This window comes from Triturus cristatus, chromosome 7 (genome assembly GCF_964204655.1).
Source record: "Triturus cristatus chromosome 7, aTriCri1.1, whole genome shotgun sequence".
NCBI lineage: Eukaryota > Metazoa > Chordata > Amphibia > Caudata > Salamandridae > Triturus > Triturus cristatus.
Window position 1 is genome coordinate 1,154,206,362 of NC_140590.1, and position 22,366 is coordinate 1,154,228,727.

General features: G+C 46.7%; 1 long non-coding RNA gene across 1 annotated transcript in view; it reads right to left on the bottom strand.

Annotated features, from left to right (window-relative positions):
• Window positions 1-9,969: 9,969 nt before the first annotated feature.
• The window catches only part of LOC146811309 (uncharacterized), a 42,271-nt gene continuing 29,874 nt past the window's right edge, over window positions 9,970-22,366 (bottom strand). The window contains exon 5 of the long non-coding RNA XR_014965809.1: window positions 9,970-11,274. This is a non-coding gene — a long non-coding RNA (uncharacterized LOC146811309). The remainder of the gene's footprint in view (window positions 11,275-22,366) is intronic.

Sequence of the window (22,366 nt, forward strand, 5' to 3'; positions counted from 1 at the left end):
TTGCTTGGTCCAGAGGTTGGTTGCTCAGTTTGCAGTTCAGGCCTGTGTGGCAGCAGAGGTGGTGAGCAAGGTCTAGAGGTGTGTGTTCTATTCATTCAAGTATGCCTATGAACAATTTGATTGGTTTTCGACTTTTCTGCAGGATACAGATTTCTGACAGACTTCTAACTACAGATTTCTCACCTTGTAAATTTCTCCAGGCGTCACACTAGATCTGGAGATCTTTGATAGGGATTCCCTTGTGTGGCGGTGGGTGGCATCGTGCAGCTCCACATCCGATCCGTCTCACCCTGGATGTGACATCGGGGACACTATATCTGGGCGCTGATATCCCTTCTTTTCTTTCCGCGCCTTCCGGTGTGTATCAGGAGCTACAGTGAATCCTATTGGACTGACAGTTTCCCTCTTTCCCTCCAATTTTACAAGGGTGCAACGGGCATGTCCTCTCCAAAAACTGAAAAAGTTTAAACCTTGCAAGCACTGAAACAAATGTTTCAGGGACAGACATTCACATTGTCTGTCCCTGGTGCCTTGGCTCTTGGCACAATTCGGCATCATGTGAATGCTCCCTAAAGATGATCTAGAAGGCCAACCGTGAACCCAAACTTGCGGTAAGGGAAGTTGAAGAAGGTCCGGTCAAAGTCACTACGGATTGCTTGTTCCCGGGGCAGCTCTCGTGACCATTCATCCAGCAATTCAGGTAAGTTGAAGAAATCGAAGCATGGGTCCCCTTCATCCAGCCACTCGCACAGTTCAGAGTTGTACGCCTGTGCATTTAAAATATAAATGTGACCATGTGTAATGTGACGTATTTTTATCAAAGCTTCCACATGTCCATACACTTTTTGGGATTTTGACGAGACTGCCGTATTTTACGTGATGTTTTTTGTATGATTAACAAAGCAAACATTTCCAGGACTTGGCTGGTGCACAGGCTGTAAGATCCGAGCAAGACCCTTTGCTTGGCTGTCCCTGTTAAGTTATGGGCTTGCCAACCTCTAGGCTCCGTTGACTAGAAAGATCACATGACCCTGACAGAGCCTCCACTCTACAGTTCGTGTTTTACGCAGGCTAATGTTGGTGGCAGTCCCTATATCCTATCTGAACTAAAGAGAAAACGGCGCAAAGGCCAACAAAGCCTGTACTTGGTACCACAGTGGCGTCTGGCTCTCCAAAAAAAGCAAGGCTTGGGATATTCTTTTTTTTGCATTTGGCCCCATATTAGGACAAGCATTCACTATGCCAATAGATGTGGCTCATGAATGACTGTGTTTTTGTGTCATTGATGGGATTAGGCTCTCAAGTCATCGTACATGCACTCCATTGCTCATGTTTGCAGTCATTCATTCATCCATCCTCTGATTCATTCTTGTATTCACCCTATGACACAATCACAATAAAACGCACACAAACTCAACAACATATACAAGATAAATTAAACAAGCACTGGCATAGCCAATAGGTCTCGTCTTTGGGACCTTATAAGTGTTTAGCCATGCAACACTTGATGTTGTTGCACCAAGGATATTGTGCTGGATAACTAAACACTTATAAGGTCCCAAAGGCGAGACCTATTGGCTATGCCAATGTTTGTTAGAGAGGTCATAGATTAGCGTCACTTGCTCGTTTTTTGTTAAAAGCTCATGTATTTGAGAATGCAAATCTTGTACCCTTTTGGGACGATTTTCTTAATGTGTCACTCTTTTGGCTCCTGGTGGCCAGGCCTAAGTGCCGGGAGCATCCTCACCAGGCCTCCTGGTCTCTATAGGGGCATATTATGCAAGGATCTTGGTTTTCTCTGAGGCAGCTTTCTCCTCTGCCTGGCTCTGGTATTTCTCTATTGCTGGTGGGGGCATCTTGCACAACCAATCCCCTACAAACCAGCAGAACACCCTTGTTGCCACACTCCTTATGCCACATAATCTCCTGGCTGTCTTGCAGTGCGCCTGTGGGTGGGGGCATTGGTGTCCAAGTCTTTTTCTCCACTGGAGAGACCAATCCTAATCCTCTCGCTAGAAGGGTGGTGAAATTATCAGAGAGATAGGGTGCCTATGTTGTTTATTCGTTGTTTCTATTCTTTTTGGTACTTGTGTATTTTCTTTCTTGCTAAAATTCATCAGTTTTAGAATTCAATTTAAATGTATTGCTATTTTCTTTCTTTTATGTTTGAGGAAGGGAGATGTATTACTGTTTGGAACATGATCATTGTCATAGGTTCAAGTTTGGGATTTGGAAAGTCTTGGGTGTTCCAATTGTTGTTGGGGAGCTCTGGCCATTCTTTTCTGGTACGATTTCTGGTGGCACCTGGAGCAGGAATCTCTTGAATTCCGCTTTGTGAGCCCTTTTGAGATTTACAGCATTAAACAAGGCTACACCTTTTTTAGAAGTCAGTATCTCTTCTTTATACAGCTGTGTACCCGAGTAAATTGTATTTGCAAAAAAGTATTGATTCAAAAGCTAATCAGAATAGGGTTTGAAAATCGCCATTTGATGAATTGGGGCATTTACATTTGAATGCTGGAAAACATGCTTGTCATGCATATGAGAGGCTTGAGAGAGTGGCAAATGAGACCAGTGTAGATGTGAACAAAAGTTGAATTTGTAAGCTATATATAATTAGGCTTTTCTGTTTTCAGTTTCTATTTGTTATGAATTCTGGTGGTGTTTTTTTCAGTGTTTTCCAAAGTTATACAAAAATATAGAAATCAGTTGTCATCAGTGTTTACCCTTTTTTGCTCTGTAAAATATCACGTGGATGATGTTTTCCCTATTGTTTATAAAGAATTTAACTGTTATGACATTCCTTCCTGAGTTCATTCCTATTGTCCTTCCTTACCCTAATTCCCCTCTCAGTACGTTGTCTTCGAATTTGCTCCTACTAATACCTTTTCATAATATGCCTCACCTCCCTCCCTGCCTCATTTCCTGGCACTCAAGCTCTTCCTACCAGCACTCCTGTCCCACCCCATGTCTAGGATGTACATGAATGGGGAGTATGTATGCTCCTCATAAGATTTAGTTGCAGCACATTAAGGGTTAATGGTAAGCATTGTCACATATTCCTGCTGCTCTGTTTTTCAGACAAATGAAGAAGATTGACTAAATTAAGCTCTCCTGCTTAGAGCATGAGATATGTATTGTGGGGTTTCCATTAAATATGGTCACTGTGGTTTATACAGTTGATTTCACCAAAGGTCTATCCTTGTGTCCACCATACATTTCATGCTTCATTTGGACATGGAGTCATGTCCAAATGATTCACCTCAGATCCTCTACCCAATACTCTCTCTTCCGTAAGGCACTTAAAACTTATCTTTTTCTACTAGCTTTTCCACAATAACCCCTCCCTCTGGTTCCCGGTTCTCCTCGCTCTCTGAGGTTCAGTGAACTACAGCGCCATGAAACCGCCAGGTGTACGCGCGCTTTAGAAATAATTTAAACTCAAACTCAAACTCAGTGGGAATGAAAGTCGAACTTGGTAATCCTGGGCCTGTATCATTCTGCTTCTGTAGTAGGGGATCTCTGTGTATAGTCATAATCTATGAATAGTCCCGCCCATGTGCGGGGACCCCGGAGCAATCAAAAAATATCTCTTAAGCTGTCCTGCATTTGCAAACCTGCAAAGACACTTAAGAGACAGACAAAATAATACAGCCTAATTACAATATGGCTGCACTGGCCAGCACTTCCTCTGAAGTGAACACAAAAGCCAAAATAAAGTTTAAATGTCATTTTTATTCACATCTGACATGCTCCTTTATTATCTCACACTCCCTTCACCAAAATCCCTTTAAACAATAGAGAGGAAGGGGTGGACAGACAAGCCCTATAGGCTGTCATTATGTGTCTGCTAAAGGGATACCGTGCCTTTAAGGAACTCTCCAGAGACCCCCGGTATCCCAGGATGCACAGCCACAGCAAGTTACTTTCAGTTCTTTTTTCCGGCTCCTGTTAGCAGGACCCTGGAGCTTGAGCTCTACCCTTTTGGGTGGATATTTGGATAAAAATTGGTTTTTTTGATAAAGAAGTTTGTTCATTCGACGTCTAGAGCCTTTCTCTGCTGCATCCTGCAATTTGGTGCAGTTTGACCCACTCTTAGCATGGCTTTATTTGATAAATGCCCTGAGTGTGGGAGGAAAATGGCCAAGACGGACCCACATGATGTCTGTATTCTCTGCCTCTCCTCTTCACATGTCCCTGCTACATGTGACATCTGCAAGACCTTCTCCAAGAGGACCCTGAGATACAGAGAGAAGATTCGCCTTCAGGGACAGGAGAAGCAGAGAACAGGTGGGACTTCGGGGCATGGAGGATCTCATTCCCCTTCCTCTGCCCATGCTTCAGCCACTGGAGGGACCTCCGGGCAGAAAAAGGAGCAGAAACGACACCTACCGGCTGGTAGATCGCGTTCGACGTCGGAGGCGACGACGTCGACGGCGAGAGGTAAAGCACCGGTGTGTTCGCCGTCGATCCAGGGCTCTGGATCTCGGCGTTCTCAACGTTCGACGTCGAGAGATGGGCCGGCGAGACCTAGGACTAGGTCGCCGTAGAGGATTTCACAGTCGACGTCGATACACCATCGACGTCGTACCGAGCCCCACAGACAGCGCAGCTCGCCATCGAGGCGAAACCGCTCGTCTCCTTCGCCGTCAGCTCCTGGATCGACGCCGAGACACCGGCGGCTGCCGTCGAGGCGAAGGAGATCGCCGTCGAGGCACAAATCGCCGTCGAGGCACAGATCACCGTCGAGGCACGGGAGATCGCCGTCGAGGCGAAGGAGATCGCCGTCGAGGCGAAGGAGATCGCCGTCGAGGGGCCGCCGTTCGACGTCGAGGGGACGCCATTTGCGGACAACGGCGAGGAGAAGCGGTGCGAGGTCGACGCTCAGTTCGACGTCGAGGACATCGGGTAACACTTCTTCGGTGATTACCATATCCAGTCGTGGATCTAGGAGAAGAGGGCGCTCCCCCTCGTTTACTTCAGCACGGGATAGGCCCGCCAAGGAGAGAAGAGTGGACGGGAGTCCGGACAGTGCTAGTCCGGGTTCTCCTGCAAGGAGTGATGGGACTCCCCGGCCTCTCCCTCAGCCGCTGCCTCAGAAGCCTCCTACGCCTCCTCCGCCTCCTCCTCCTAAACGACCTACGCCGCCTCCGCCACCGCCGGTGCCTCAGCTCCCGCCGTCTCCTCGGCTACCGGTGATTCCTAAGGCCCCACGCAGACTGAGATCACGCTCTCGATCTCGCCGGAGGTCACGGAGCAGACACAGATCGTCCACTCACACCAGGCATGGACGACGGAGATATAGATCTCGTTCCAGAGGCACGAGGTATACGGACTCTTCGGGCAATGGACGGCTTTCCCCCTCGTTGTCGGAAACGCCGCCTACTAGAATCTCGCCGGTGGATGATATTGCCACTTTCCAGGATGTACTGATGAGGGGGGCGGCGAAATTGGGAATCTCAGTAGCAGTACCGGTTCCCACTACCTCGGTGATATTTGAGACATTGCATAAGGCTCACCTGTCACGCCCCCTCCTGCCTTTGGTTCCGGGTTTGGAGGACCCAGCCATGGAGGTCTTCTTGACACCAGCCGTGGTGAAGTCTGCTCCCTCACGGTTGCAGAAAAAGTACAGGGCCCCTGATTCGGACCCGGCGTTCCTCAGGGTGGACCCTCCCCCGGACTCTGTCATTGTGGTTGCGGCTCGGAAACAACACTCCACGACGCCCTCTTCCACGGCTCCTCCGGATAAGGAGAGTCGCAAGATGGACTCCTTGGGGAGGAGAATGTGCTCTACGTCGGCCACGACTATGAAGGCTGCTAGCGCCTCCGCTCTGCTGGGTCGCTATGACCGATCGCTTTGGGACTCCCTGCAACAGTTTGCTGCCTCCCTACCTAGGGATAAACGGGAGGAGTTCCAGGAGGTGTTGAATGAGGGCATGATGGTCTCCAATCAGATCATCAGTGCAGCGGGGGATGTATCGTTGCTGGCGGCCCATGGGTACTGTCATGGAGTACACATGAGGAGACATTCCTGGCTGAGGCTTACCTCTCTAAAGCCTGAAGCGCAGCAAAAGATTGCTAACTTGCCTTTCTCTGGCACGACGTTGTTCGGGTCTCATGCGGATGACGAAATGGCCCGCATGAAGGCCGAAGCAGAAACCCTGAAGGCCATGGGGTTGGAAAAACCCAAGGAACAGAAGAGGTCATTCCGTTCCTATGGCAGGCGTTATTCTAAACAACGCGGCCAGGGGCGTCAGTCTGGTCAACAACAACACCAACACCAGCAACAACAACAGTCCTTTCAAAAGCGCCAGAGGGGCAGAGGCCAGCATCAATCCTCGTCGGGGAACAAGGGCCCGGCCGGGTCGAAGCCCTGAAAGGTCGCTTCCCCCTCATCCGTTACCCGCTCCGGTGGGGTGAAGTATTCAATACTACCTGGCAGAGTGGAGAACAATAACTCAGGACAAGTGGGTGCTGAATATTGTTTGCAATGGGTACAGTCTTCGTTTCACCAGGCCGCCTCCACAGATTCCACCAGTGCGCTCTCCCTGCATGGTACGAGAGCTCCAGCGGGAGGCGGACATTCTGTTAAAGAAGAAGGCGATAGAGGCTGTTCCTTTGGGGCAAAAAGGAAAAGGTCTTTACTCAAGGTTCTTTCTCGTCAGAAAAAAGGACAAGAACGAGTTCAGGCCTATTCTGGATCTGCGTCAAGCAAACAAGTGGATCCGCAGAGAAAAGTTCCGTATGTTGTCCCTGCATCAGATTTACCCTCAGTTGCATTGAGGAGACTGGCTGTGCGCCATAGATCTGCAGGACGCTTACTTTCATGTGCCGATCGCACAAAAGCATCGCAAGTTCCTGAGGTTTCTGGTAGGCAACAACCATTACCAGTATACAGTGCTCCCGTTTGGTCTGAAGTCTGCACCAAGGACGTTCTCCAAGTGCATGGCAGTGGTGGCAGCACACTTGCGGAAGAACAAAGTGTTTGTGTATCCATACCTGGACGGTTGGCTGATCAAAGCTTCCACGTACCAGGAAGCCCAGTGTCATTTCAACAGGACAGCTGCCTTGCTTCATCGCCTGGGGCTGCACATCAACATGTCGAAGTCCGTGCAGATCCCTGTGCAGTGTCTCCAGTACTTGGGGGCCTCAGTCAATACTTTGAACGCAAGCGTGTGTCCTTCGGAGGAGAGACGCTTATCGATCCGTGGGAAGGCCCTGCACCTCCTCTCAGCCCACTCTCCTACAGTGAGGACGGTGTCCTCTTTACTGGGGTCGATGGCTTCATGCATCTTTCTCACCCCCAATGCACGTCTGCATATGAGGCCTCTGCAGGAATGTCTGGAGGATCAGTGGGACCAGAGGAGGGGGCGTTGGGAGTACAAGATTCTTCTATCCCAACACGCTCTACAGTCTCTGAAATGGTGGTGCTCCTCAGAGAATGTCTGCAAGGGGACTCCCTTTCACAAGGATATTCCGGTCCAGACCATAGTGACGGATGCGTCTCTCCAGGGTTGGGGAGCGCATTCGGGCCCTCTTCAGATTCAGGGGATATTGTTGCAGACGGAGATGACTTACCACATCAACTTTTTGGAACTCAGAGCAGTACACTTGGCCCTGAAGGCGTTCCATCCTTCCTTCAAGACGAACTCCCTGCTAGTTCAGACGGACAATACCACTACCATGTATTACCTCAACAAGCAGGGGGGCTCCCGTTCACGCACGCTGTCTCGGGAGGCACAGTCTATCTGGAATTGGCTGGTGGCCAGGAACCTGACGATCACGGCAACCCATCTGACGGGAGTGCAGAATGCCCAAGCCGATGCGCTCAGCAGGCTCGTTCAAGAAAATCACTAGTGGGTGCTAAACGACGACGTGCTAAGAGACGTCTTCGCAGAGTGGGGCACTCCGGATATCGATCTGTTCGCTACGGCAGAAATCAGCAAATGCCGCGACTTCGCGTCCAGGTACTACCAACCAGGGACGCTGGGGAATGCCCTTTGGATCAGCTGGTCGAACAGCTTTCTCTGCGCCTTTCCACCCATTCCCCTGATTCCGGCGGTGCTGATCAAGCTGTCGCAATCCAGAGCCAGAATGATCCTGATTGCTCCGGAATGGCCGAGGCAATGGTGGTTCACCGACCTTCTTCACCGGTCTGTTCTGCCACACCGGCGCCTGCCGTGTCGGCCGGACCTTCTCACGAAATTCGGGGGACAGATGGTTCACCCCAATCTCTCGTCCTTGAGTTTGGCAGCATGGCTCCTGAGCTAGTACAGTATGGACACTTGAACCTACCTCAGGACTGTATGGAGATCTTGAAAGAGGCGAAGAGACCGTCCACGAGGACTTCTTACGCCTATAAGTGGAAGAGATTCTGCTTATGATGCACGGCAAAGGACATTGACCCTACATCTTGTAAAGAAGATGTTATTCTGCCTTATCTGCTGCAGTTAGCGCAATCTGGGCTTAATTTTCAGTCTATTAAAGTTCATCTCGCAGCCTTGACTGCGTATAGAAAGGGCCCTTCCCAAACCTCATTTTTTCAAATCCCTGTGATTAAAGATTTTTTGGAGGGTTTGCGTAAGGTGTTTCCCCCTGTTAGACGACCTTCTCCACCATGGGAATTGAACGTGGTGTTGTCCAGATTAATGAGGGATCAACTGTTTGTAAATTATGGTTCAGTAAGAACTGGTCTAGCTACCTCAAAACAGTCCATCTCCAGATGGATTGTGTCCTGTATTCAGCTTTGTTATCAGAAAGCTAATAAGACGTTAGGGGGTAAGCCTACAGCGCATTCGACTAGGGGCAAAGCAGCTACTACAGCTTTGCTTAGGAATGTTCCAATTGCTGACATTTGTAAGGCTGCCACCTGGAAGTCGGTCCATACGTTTACAAAGCATTACTGCCTGGATTCTGATGCTAGGGCAGATGCGCAGGTTGGACAGGCTTCGCTGAGGAATTTGTTTGCACAGTAATTTGTTGGTGTTTTGTTTGTTACTCCACCGCTGTTTGTTGGTTGGGATGGGCTTGCCATTCTATTCATAGATTATGACTATACACAGAGATCCCCTACTACAGAAGGAGTAGTTTCTTACCTGTAACTCCAGTTCTGTAGTAGGGGTATCTCTGTTATAGTCATAAGCGACCTTCCCTCCTCCCCGGTGGAGTACACTGGCAGTATCAGGCCTGTTGTTGTACACCTTCAAAAAGAACTGAAAGTAACTTGCTGTGGCTGTGCATCCTGGGATACCGGGGGTCTCTGGAGAGTTCCTTAAAGGCACGGTATCCCTTTAGCAGACACATAATGACAGCCTATAGGGCTTGTCTGTCCACCCCTTCCTCTCTATTGTTTAAAGGGATTTTGGTGAAGGGAGTGTGAGATAATAAAGGAACATGTCAGATGTGAATAAAAATGACATTTAAACTTTATTTTGGCTTTTGTGTTCACTTCAGAGGAAGTGCTGGCCAGTGCAGCCATATTGTAATTAGGCTGTATTATTATGTCTGTCTCTTAAGTGTCTTTGCAGGTTTGCAAATGCAGGACAACTTAAGAGATATTTTTTGATTGCTCCGGGGTCCCCGCACATGGGCGGGACTATTCATAGATTATGACTATAACAGAGATACCCCTACTACAGAACTGGAGTTACAGGTAAGAAACTACTCCTTCTGTGTGCAGACCTCCAATGGGCCCTTGCACCTGTTTTTACTCAAACTGTGCTTCCAGCATTCACATACTAGAAAATATAGATAAGTGTCTACTTCTTCATGATTATGAGCTGCACTGTCTGCAGCTCATGCAATATCTCGCAGATCTCCTGAGTTAATATATGATCTGTAGTCAGCATACTTTCCCAAAACTAGCGTTCACACCCTTTCTGGTCCTGTAAATGGTTGATGAGGATGTCCTAGTCTTTCTGTATGTGAGAATGCAGCTTCCAGAGGTATGCATTTCAGACCACCACAATGTATTTTAAATATATTTTTATTTTGCATATTTTTGCATATTTTCATCACAACCAATATGACATACAAACAATGATTTCAGTGGTATGAAAGACAAGCACATAATGCTGAAAATCAAACAGCAGTACATCCATATATGCAAGATGGCACATGAGTGGCAAAAACAGTACATTGCATACAAACAAATTTCCATCTCCCCTCCCGAACTGCGCACTACATTTAAATGTGGGCCACAAGACCTCAGAGTGTGACATGGCTAACATTTGTCCAAGGATCAATTGAGGCACTTGTAACAACATTCATAAAATCCAGTCCATAATATGTAACCCACTGGCCCCATATTTTGTGAACTTTTCGGGGGCAACCCCCACAAGCATATGTGACCTTTTCGGCGGAAATATAGGAATTAATTCCCCTTTTCCACTCCTGGACCGTTGGAACCTCCACCGCCCCCCCACTTCCTCGACAAATTTAGTTTGGTTTTTTATCTTTTAGTATCAAAAAGTATATAAAGAAAGAACATTTCAGCATGTTGGCTTACAGAAGATCTATCCTCAATTACATCAAGGAGACTGGATATGTTCAATTGACCCCCAAGATGCCTAATTCTATATTCCAATAATAAAACATTGAAGGTTTCTTCAATTCATAGTCGACTCAAAAGATATATAGTCCTACCTTTTGGACTAAAATCATCTGCTCAAACATTTGCAAAATGTATGGCCTTCGTCACAACCCATCTGAGGAATTAAAACATCCTCATCTATCCTTACCTAGATGGCTGGCTAATTAAAGGCATAGCATCAAAAGAGACATTGGATCATTTTAAGTCTTGCCTAAAAAGCACTAACCAATTTGTGACTTTGAGTAAACCTCAGACGGTCTACAGCTTACCCATTACAAAAAAATACAATACCTTTGAGCAATACTGGATACATAGTCTGCAAAAGTGTATTCATTGGTGAAGAGGTTATCATCACTCCATCTGAACTGCCACAATCTCTTGCACACTCATCATCCAACGGAGATTCAGAGTTCATCTTACTGGGTTCCATGGCTTCTTGTATTTTTGTTACACATGCAAGGCTTCATATGAAACCCTTACAACAATGCCTAGAGGACCTGTGGAATCAATTCTCAGACCACTGGGAAAACACACTGACCCTCTCACAGTCTGCAATCCAATTTCTTCCAGGGTGGAAACAACAAAATAATCTCCTGATAGGGATACCATTCCATCAGGATCTTCCGTTTCAAACACTGACATCATGATGCATCTCTTCAAGGATGGGAGCTCACATGGGCCATCTGCAAACCCAAGGAGTGTTGTCAGACAAAGAAAAGACTTACCATATCAATTTTCTAGAATTGAGAGCTGTTTATCTAGCTCTGAAGTCTTTTCTTATTTCAGTAACAACAAACTCCCTTCTTGTTCAGACAGACAATACAACGACAATATATTATCTGAACAATCCTGGAGGAAATCACTTGAGAACTCTGTCCCTCGAAGCTCAAGCCAGAAGGAAATGATAAGGTCTTGCAAGACTCGGGCTATCCACAAATAGATCTGTTTGCAGACGCAAACAACAGAAAATGGAAAGATTAAGCATCCAGATTCTACCAACCAGTATTGAAAATAAATGCCCTTTTAATAGACCAATCAAGGACATTTCTTTGCACATTTGCCCCAATCCCTCTCATACTGACAGTTCTCATAAAATTTTACAAATCCAAAACCAAAATGATAATGATGGGTCTGGAATGGCCCAGTCAGAAGTGATTCATTGACCCTGTTCACCTGTTTCTTGTGTGGTAACCTGGCCACACAAAAGATTGCCATGCAGACAGAATCTCCTGTACACGTTTGGGGGCCAGACCCTGCCCTCCAACCTTCCAATACTGAACCTAATGGCCTAGCTCTTGAATTGCTCCAATATGGTCATCTAGGTCTTCCTCAAGGCTGCATGAACATACTACAAGAGGCTAAAAGACCTTCCACTAAAAAATAGTATGCATTTAAGTGGAGGAGGTTTTGCTTATGGTGTATTCAGAACAGCTATACAAAACAAATATGAGAGAAAAGGGAAGTAAAAAAATGGAGGGAAACACTCCTAGTCCCCTTGAGATACTATAGAAAAAAACAAAAGAAGGAATGTATCCAGGAGACTGGTCAGAGTCTCCAAAATACTGGGAGGGCGTGCAGGGCACGAAAAGTATTCTTTTCTTTAGAAGACCCCTCACTCACCAACCTAGTTGGTGACATGCTTCATCATCGGGGTCCCACCCGGATAGCCGAGTGCCATCCAGGTGTGCTGCGACACCTGATTACAGTGGAGCTGGTAATTCTTGGTGCAAATAAGTGAATAGTGGATTAAAAGAGGGCCAGATGTACTCACTAGGAAGTTTTATTCTGGAGCACCTGGCCGATGTTAAAAATGTTGTTGAGATACCTTTCCTGGTTAAATTGGCCAGAGGTATCAGAAGTGAGGTAAAGTGCTAATAAGTGCTGGAAAAATAGGGTCTACATGTTTCAACCTGTATGATGATATTACTAGGTTTTCGTCAGGACCAAAATAAAGTGACCTGGGCGGTGCACACACGCTAAGGTGTACCCTACCCTTGATCACTGTAACCCAACCATCTACTCACGGTCAGGTGTCATGTCATCCCATTCAACGACAGGAGAAATTAAAAAAGCTTGTTCGCGTGCCTCATGGGAGTCGGGGTCTAGATGATTGCTCTGAAACACAAAATAGTGGAGCTGATCACCGGGGAGCGGATTCAGGTCGCATAGGGTTGGCAAAATAGCCGGTGATCAGCTCCACTATTTTGTGTTTCAAGGCTAAAGGTATTTCCTCTGATTAATTCACCGTCTCATCCTTGAGAACGTAAAATTGTCCTATTTAAATTAATGGGACCGCCCCTTTGAACCTATCCATAAAGCCTCTCTACAACATCATACATGGAAATCAGCTTTCTTAGTTGCTATTACCTCAGCAAACAGACTAAGTGAAATTCAGACGTTACGTGCTACTGAACCATACACAGTATTCCAAGAAATAGAGTGCTAAAAAGAACTCGCCCCAGCTTTCTTCCAGAGGTGGTTTCAGAATTCCATATTAACTAAACTATTTCATCACCTACATTTTTTCCACATCTGTCAAATCCAGCAGAGAAATCTCTACATTCTCTCAATGTAAAAAGAGTCCTGAAATCCCATCTAGACAAAACTAAAGACATACGAAAATCAGATTCAGACTGCCTTTTCATAAATTACGTCAAGTAAGAACAGGCTTGCAATCATCAAAACTATCCATTTCTAGATTGTTTCCTGTATACTACTGTAGTAAAGTAGGGTCTGCTTTCATGGTCACCTCCACTTTTTGCTGGTGTCATTTTGTTTTACTGACTAGTCTGACCAGGGCCCTGCTAATCGGGATCCCGGACTCTTTGCTGCTTCCCTAAATGGACATGGTGAGTACTTGGGTACACTCCAGGTGGGCTACTGGTGTACCCTTGTAAGTCCCTAGTATAAGGTACTAAGGTACCCAGGGAATAGGTACACCATGGGTCTCCCATGGGCTGAAGCATGTATGTGCCACCCATGGGAGCCCACTCAAATTGTGACTACAGGCTTGCCATTGCAGCCTGTGTAAGCTGGAGCTAGCGCCACTTACAACAGATATGTTTCCTTATGTCTGAGGTCACTGCACTTAAAACCTATAAGTCACCCCTAAGGCAGGCCTTTCAATCCTGAAGGCAGGGTGCTCAGTTATAAGCGCGAGGGTGCCCCTGCATGAGCAGAGACCCCTACGACCCTTGGAGTCCATTCTCCTGGGTTGTAACTGCATCAGTCATTATGATACATAGATTGGCCATGTGTCATTACGCAATGGCTATCTTTAAACTGGCTGTAACTAAACCTGTTGTGTTTGGTATCGAACATGTTGGAACCATGCCCCCACACTGTAAACGTTGTGGGAGGTATGATTCCATGCACTGTAAAGATCCACCAGTTTTCTAGACCTGGACAGCAAACTATGGCTGCTGCCGACTGGATACACCATTCTGCCCTCCTGCTGTTCAGCCAAGTTCGAGCAGGGGAAGGCAGGACAATAGGTTTCCTGTCACAGGGAGGTGTGACCCCCTCCCAGACAGTAACTATTGTATTTGGGCATGGAGGGGGTGTTTGCCAGCCCCTCTAGACTGCTTTGAAGGGCACATTTGGTGCGCTCCATGCATACTCCTATTTGAACCAGTTTAGGGAGCCATTGAGTCATTTAGGGAGCCTCTGACGTGAAACTGGCCAAAGAACATTGGAGTATCGTCCCCTCTGTCCAGCCTGCCCCTGGGAGGGACCCCGAAATTGGCCCAACCCTTACCGTAGGGTACTTAAGGGCTTATCTGTGGGTGGGTCTATAGATTCGTCATGGGACAAGATTCAGACCCGAAACCACTTCAACTTCAACTCTCTGGGCACTTTGGACTTTGCTTTAGGAACTGAGACTGCAACTGGGAAGACTCCTGCTGCTCCTGGTCTCATCGTCCTGCCAGTCTTCTGCAACGTCTGTGCCTGTGCTCCATACAGGTTCTTCACAAGGCATGTGGACATCCAAAACACCCGAAGGAATCTCCCTTGGAGTGAAGGAGTCACTCCCCTGCATCTGCAGGCACCGCAGCAAAGCTGACCAGTCTGTTGTCCCTGAGCATCTACAGACTCAGAAAGGTTCAGCAACACATGTAGTGGTTCTGCAACTCCCTTGAGGCCCGCACTGTCTTCAAAGCTAGTTCGAAGCCAGTATACCTCATCGGAAGTGCTGGAGCAGTACCCCTGTGCACTGCATCAACTTGCCGTTGCCAAGGCTTGTTGACTCTACCCTCAGAGATCTTCAGGCTTCAAGAAGCTCCAGCCTCAAGCATCTCCTGCAGCCAAGATCTTTGCAACGTGGGGTTTCATCCTTTGGTGAGCTGCTCAAGGTCCTTATGCGACTCCTGTGCCTTCAGCCCGTGGGTCCTCTTGAGGGTCTTCTTTGGCTCCAGTGGGATTCCCTGCTTGCTCGAGGCCTGCTCTGACTTACCTGCTCATGGTGATTCACCTGGACCTTGCTGATCCCTACACTGCACCTTCTTCAACGACTACGTTGGGTGCAGTTGCCAAGGCTTGTTGGTGCCCCTGCCAGACACTGACCCCTTGGCTCTTGACATCCAATGTGGGACAGCTTGTGAACGGCTCCTGGTCTTCTGCAGCATCGCCTGGTCCGCACAGCTGCAACGTAAAGGGTACCTTCAACTCTTCTGCATCTCCGACATCGGTGGGCATTCGTCTTCCGTGCCTCCTGGTCACTCCTGAGTGGCATGGAATCTGTTCCCTCTGCTTGCAGGTACATCTCATCTTGAATCCACCTTTGGGTTCTACCAGACTCTTTCACCTTCTTCTCCAGAGGCATCTTTTCTGAAGTCCTCCACAGTGGTCTACAGAGGTTTCTGACTTCACTTCTCACCTATGCACCCAGCTTCCCTGGTGTAGGTATCCTGGTTCCTGGGGTATCCACGGGTGAGGTGAATCTTTAACCTTCAATATTCCACAGTGGGTCTTCAGGGTCCGCTGGGAAGTGTCCTTTTTCTTTAAAACTGTAATCGCGACTTACCTATTGACTTGCATTGAGCACGCAATGGTGTTCCCACTCTGCACACGACCTCCGTGGCTTTCCTAGATACTCACCTGGGGTGGTACCTTGGGTCCCCAGCTCTTCTACGTCTTCTGGGTCCATCCTCGACTTAGGTCGTGGTTCGCATTCCACTATTTTAGTATATGGTTTGGACTCCCCCTGGATACCACTGTGTATTTGTGCTACTTACGTGTTCTATTTCCAAAGTATTTGTGTGTATTGTGTTTATATCTCCGGGTAGGAGATATTGCAATGTGTTAGTGAGTGTTTATAATAAACACATCTTTTTATAACTACACTGTGTGGTTCTTCTTCACTCAAACTATACAATAAGATTAAGCACTGGTAAAACAAGCTGCTTTACATGCTTCTGGACATAGCTTGAAGGCTGCTCCCCACAGCTACAACTTAAAGAGCTTTCTAAGGTTATCTAAGACCACTAAAATCACCATAAGGATTATCTGGATTAGCGCAGGGTGCTACACTTAGATAAGTGAGCACCATATACTAAGTCAGCCTCCTACAACTACATTCATACCAGTTAGCAAAGATTCTTTTATGTGGTAGACTTAACGCGCATTCTGCGTGGGGGAAAGCTGCAACCTTAGCCCTTCTTAAAAAATTTCCCATTTCAGAAATTTGTAAAGCTGCTAATTGAAGATCTTTTCATACTTTTACTAGACATTACAGTCTAGATTCAGACTCCAGAGCGGAAGCTCAAGTGGGGCAAGCTTCTTTGGGGGACCTTTTGGGGTGATTTTTGGGGCTGTTTTTATTTCATGTCAGCTTATTTGTGTGATGGACTTACTATTCTATTCAGTGCATATGACTATTGAACAGGAATCCCCTAGAAGAGAAAGAAAAGTTCTCTTCCAGGGTATCCTCATCAATGGTCATATGCACTGAATAGTCTTGCCCACGTGCTGGTACCCCTGAGCACTTTTCAATTATATATATGTGTGTGTGTGTGTCTATATATGTGTGTATATATATTTATGTGTGTGTATATATATATTTATGTGTGTGTATATATATGTATGTGTGTGCATGTATATATGTATATATCTATGTAAGTGTGTATATGTATATATCTATGTATGTGTGTGTATATATATATATATATATATATATATATATATATATATATATATATATATATATACACACACACATATATATATATATCTCAAAGACTTGTAAACTCCCGCAACCTCCTTTTCGGCGAAGAGAGAGTGACGGACCCAACATTCATTGGCAAGATGTTTTGTTTACTTCTCACTCCTCACAAACAATGACGCGTTTTGGGCAGCGAGTGCTCTTGTTCACATACGGAGCGTAGTCCGCCATTGCTTTTTATTATTGCTTAGTGCACACCCTCATTGCCTCCCGTGTCACATGATAACAAACAGGGAAAACATACTTCTAGTGATTCTTTAGCCTGTACGTGATTGGTAGCATTATTGGGATATGTTCAATTAATACCATCGCAATAATCAACTTTCGAAAGACATGATAATTTATTAACAGATGCAAATAAATAATTTAAAATACTTGCAACAATCTATAAATGTATAAATACATAGATCCAACAAATTGTCATTGCGAATAAATACGGTATATACATATCTAAAATCCCATTTGTAAAACATTTTCTATTTAATCTCTTCATTTTCAATTCTATTTGCATAAATGCTGATTTTCCTTCCTAAGCTCAAATTGCGATATTGTATTCTCTCAATATTACATCAATGGATCATACTTTTTATGGTTTTCAACCCCCTACTTGGCTATGTGTGTATATATATTTATGTGTGTGTATATATATATATATATGTATGTGTGCGTGTGTATGTGTATATATGTGTGTACATGTATGTATATATATATATATATACATATATATATATAGACAGACAGACAGACAGACAGACAGATAGATAGATAGATAGATAGATAGATAGATAGATAGATAGATACTGCTCACGCAAAGGTTTCGGATCCAGCCTGGGAATTCAAAGGTAAGGTATCTGCAGCTAGACGTCTCCATGAGAGATATATATCTCTCATGGAGGCGTTTAGATGCAGATACCTTACCTTTGAATTCTCCGGCTGGATCCGAAACTTTTGAGTGAGCAGAACCCCTGCGCTCCGTCGGGTGGCTCAGTTCGGCACCGCGTGACGTCGTAAGCGTCGGTTATGACTTCATGGTCACCTATATAGGCGCCACCTAGACGTGCGTACGCCCATTCTTTTTTTTCTGTGGCACTTAAACGCTGATCCAGCGTAGATCTATCCCACGTTCTCTTTTTTTTACAGGTTTTTTAACTTTTTGTCAAGTGATTTTTTTCTGTGTCCCTTAGATGTACAGGGTTTAAACCGTGTGGAGCCTGTCACCCAACCATGTTGAAACCCGCCACTACTCATCTGTTTGCGGTTCCCTTAAGCGCGACCACAACACAATGTCGTGCTCGGACTGTCGCCCCATGGCTCTGAAGACCTTGTGAGAGCAAGCTTTGAAGCTGCTTGCGGCATTGCAGTCAAAACACCAGCCAGCGAGACTCAGCGGAGATCCTAGTCACGGGTCCGCTGCAGGAGCCCCAAGTCCTGTTCTTTCTCAAGGTACTCAGGACACTCAGGGAAGAGGCATAAGAAGAGGAAGAAGTCCACGCAGACTTTGCCTTTGCCTCGTCTGTAGTCCCTCGAAAAGACAAGCAGCACCAACGCTCTATGCACGGTTCTGCTGAGACAAAGCCAGGTTGGACTTCGCTCCTCCCCTCGTTTCCAGGCGGCAGAGCGACCCCATCCAAAATAAAGGAGTTTTATGAGGCCATGTGCCGCGTGTTTGAGCCGGCAGACCCCTCTGGTGACCCTTCGGGCCCCGCAGGGTCAGAAGGGGTCCCATTGGATTCGACGCACTCGGCTCCCCAAACAATGCCGGTGGAGCTTCATGGATCCGGGTTGATGCCAGTCGTGCCAATGTGACCTATCCCAGCGTCGGATTCGAAGTTGGTGCCTCCGGCGCCCACCGGCTGCACCAGCCCCATCCTTATGCCCGATGACTTACACCGACTCCTGCACCAAAGTAGCCTAGAGGTTCCACTTCTTTGCCTGTGCGTCTTGAGGAAGGGTCATGCATGTGTGAGGATTGGGAGGGGTCTATGTACCTTTAGAACAACAACTAGACAGTTGGACTGGAATGAGGATCTTGGAGAAGCCAGTAAACTGGACAAATCTCTAGGTACTGGTATGCTCCCTCCACTGACCGTGGCTATGGAGGAACAGGTTTCTTATGCCATGGTGGCAAGGAGGGCAGCAGAGGTCTTTGGACTGGAGCTGGCCTCTGTGCAGGTCAGAACTAATCTCTTGACCAAGGTTCTTCAGCCTGGGCCTTCCACCTCCGACCCCCTATTACCTGAAGCACTAACAGATGTCATTTCAGGCACGTGGTCCAGGTCTAGCTACGGGCGTCTGTGATTAGGACAATTGCATGCCCCCATCGCCCTACACCGAGTGACCCAGGCTTCCTCATCCAATACCCCACCCCTGAGAGCTTGGTGGTTCAGGCTTCAACGTCCCATGGTGTGTTCCATTCCGCTCCTCCGACTAGGGAATCCAAGAGGCTGGACACACTTGTGAAGAAAATGTTTTAGTCTACCCATCTAGCATTGCGGTCGGTGAATACCTCATGCTTATTGTGCCTTTTCTCCCCTACCCTTTGGGAGATGGTTGCTCAAGTGCTGCCACAGGTCCCGGAGGAGGCCTGGGCGTACTCTCCCAGGCCGTGAAAGATGGGGGAGATGCAGCAAAATTCACAATTAGGTGTGGCTTAGACAAAACTGACTAGCTGGGTAGAGCGGTTTCGTTGACAGTGGTGTTACAGCTTCACTCCTGGCTCAGAACATCTGGCTTCTTGGGTGATGTCCAGGCTAACCAAATGAACATGCTCTTTGACGGAACTCATCTCTTCGGTGAGAAAGCGGACTCGGCATTGGAGGCTAAATTAGATGATCACTTACAGCTCTCTTTGTGGTAGTCTGGTCTAGCAGTTAGGCTTTTCAGGAACGGTGTGTTAAGCATTTATTGCGTTCACTCAATCAAGGACTTTACACATACTCAGAGACAGAATCTAGACCAATTAGGTAAGTATAAAAAAGATATACTTTTGTTTTATTTCTAGAACCAAGCAGGGCTTGGCACAGGTGGGTAAAATGTACTTGCAGTTGTAAACCTTTACGAGGAAATGCAGTTGGGAATGGATTTGCAATTGTTACATGTATGTATTTGCTTTTAAAACAGTTTCAATTACATAGGAATTACTTTTGCATTACATTTGGATTACATCGACTACTCAGGATGATATACCCTGACATCACACTGTAGATCCTGCAATACAAAAGGTAAGTAAGACTTTTTTTCAGGTTTAAAACACAGTTACTTTTCTTCCATACAAAAACAGTTCAAAACTTACATTTAGGAGCAAAAACTCAGAACATTGGTTCCTATGACGAAAAAAGAAGGTTAGCGATGTGCAGGTAAGTACATGACCTGCAAGAAAGGTTCTGGGGTTAAAACCAAGCTTCCATAAGGTTCAGGTAGGAACTCAAATTACACCACCAGCGGCACTGGGGTGGCCGGGTGCAGAGTGCAGGGGCCCAATGTTAGCCAACGGGGTGAAGGGGGCCTTCGTTTAGGGGCTGCTTACAAGCAGGCAACTTGGGTTTGGAAACAAAGCTCCTGGGGTTAGGATCAGCACTGCAGGGTGCCAACAATCAGTACAGGGCCTACACCACCAGCGGCATGGAGGTGGCTGGATGCAGAGTGCCAAGAAAACGTCGGGAGCCCTGTGGTTTGCAATGGAGATCTCCGGTTCAAAGAAAAGGCTGCATGCTCAGGCAGGGAGGCTTCCTGGAGGTGACCACCGACTGAAGAGGTAAGTTGGGTTCTTGGGGGATGCCTGGACAGCATTGGTTGGGCCACCGAAGGCTGTGTGGTGCCAGGTGCAGGGGTGCCTTTTGGTGTTAGATCTTCTTTCGAGCACTGATCACGGTCAGGGGGACACTTAAGTTTGAAGCTGCAGGCGTCGGCTTGAAGCTTGAGGGAGGTCGGGGATCATCAGATCCCAGGTCGAGTTCGCTGGGTAGACCTCCTCATGGTGTTGGGCCACTCGTAATCGGGCCGTGGGCGTTGGGTGCAGAACCACGGAGCCACCTGGATCTGGGTTCCGTGTTTAGAGTCTTTGTTGAGCACATCAGGTGATCACAGAAGACAGAGACTTTAAGATGAGTGCAGGGCAGGTTCTCTGGATTCTGGGGGGCTGCTGGACACGCTGGGGTTTTACTGTACTCAGTTTGGAGTTGGGACAGGTCGGTAGGGCTGGGATCAAAGCAGGTGGTGTCCTCTTCTTCCTGGGTCAGCACAGCTCTTCGGTCTATGTTCATCTTCCTCGAATCTGAGGAGGCAAGGTTCACGCTCACCCCCAAATATTAAATTTAGGTGCGTTCACATGGGTGTGCAGGTTGGGACCAATAGGTCACTTCCTTTGGGTGGGTACGCCCCCTATTATGCCACCCTCCAGTGGGAGGGGTGTAGTGTAGTTCCTATATCACTGATAGGCTCTGCGCATTGGAATAACATACACTATAGATTTGACATAGGACTAAGGTCAGTATGTCTCTATCGAATATATTAAACTTAATTACTTGTGTGTGCCAGCTAACTCAGAGGTCACTAGAAACTTCTCGAATGTACAAGAAGGGATTAGTCTCTGACAACCGCATAAACATGACAACTTTGTTTCCTTTTAGAATCGGAACAGTCTCAGAATCGTGGATACAATAGATAACAGTTTCACTCAGTCAATCGTGCATGCTTTGTTTCTACAGAGTTGCACAGAAATAGAGAGATGGGCGTTTCAATAAAAGGGTTTATTGAACGGTCTTATTTCTCATGCAAGAGATATGAATTGCTACAATCGTAAGACAGACTGCGAAGTACAATATGTACGAGGTTAGCAGTAAGATAAAATAATACTGCAATAGCATGGTTTGTAGCTATGACATATATTAATCAAAATACATACATAAATAACATAAGCTAAAATGTGATACTCATCTGATGCTTCTAAATTGTTCAACCCCAGTGTACCTAACCTAAGTGCAGTACGAGGTTTGAAGTAGGTGCAATTTCTAAAGTATAGCTAGCTATATTTTAGTTTAGCCAAAAGTTGCCAAAAGTTTCACTAAGTTCTAGTCAGCTCCATACCTTAGAATGAGAGAGGTTGGAATCTCTTTTCTAGACTCGACACTCTAACCCCCCGCAAGGGAAGTCAGAGACTACTGGAGCTGGATTCTCTGCGAGGAGGATGGCAGCGTCAGGTCAGTGCATCAGGCTGGAACTCGATCTCCTTCCGAACTTGCCGTGGCGAACCGCGTAGTCTGGGTTGGATCGAATCCTACGGGAACCGCAATTTGCCAGGGCAAATGCTGGTATATTTATACCTTGAAGGTGTCTAGGAAGGCCAGTATTGACGTAAATGTGGGGCAGAGGAACGTCATGAATGAACCCCTAAGGAATAGATGTTCATGCATACTTAATGAGTTCTTGGAGAAATCAATATTCAAGCTGAGCGAAATTCCTAAAGGCTTAAGGGTCTGGTTTTCCAAGAATTCGTTGTGACATGGATAGACGGATGTAGGTGGCCATGCCTGTATTTGGTTTGTATGGACAATGTC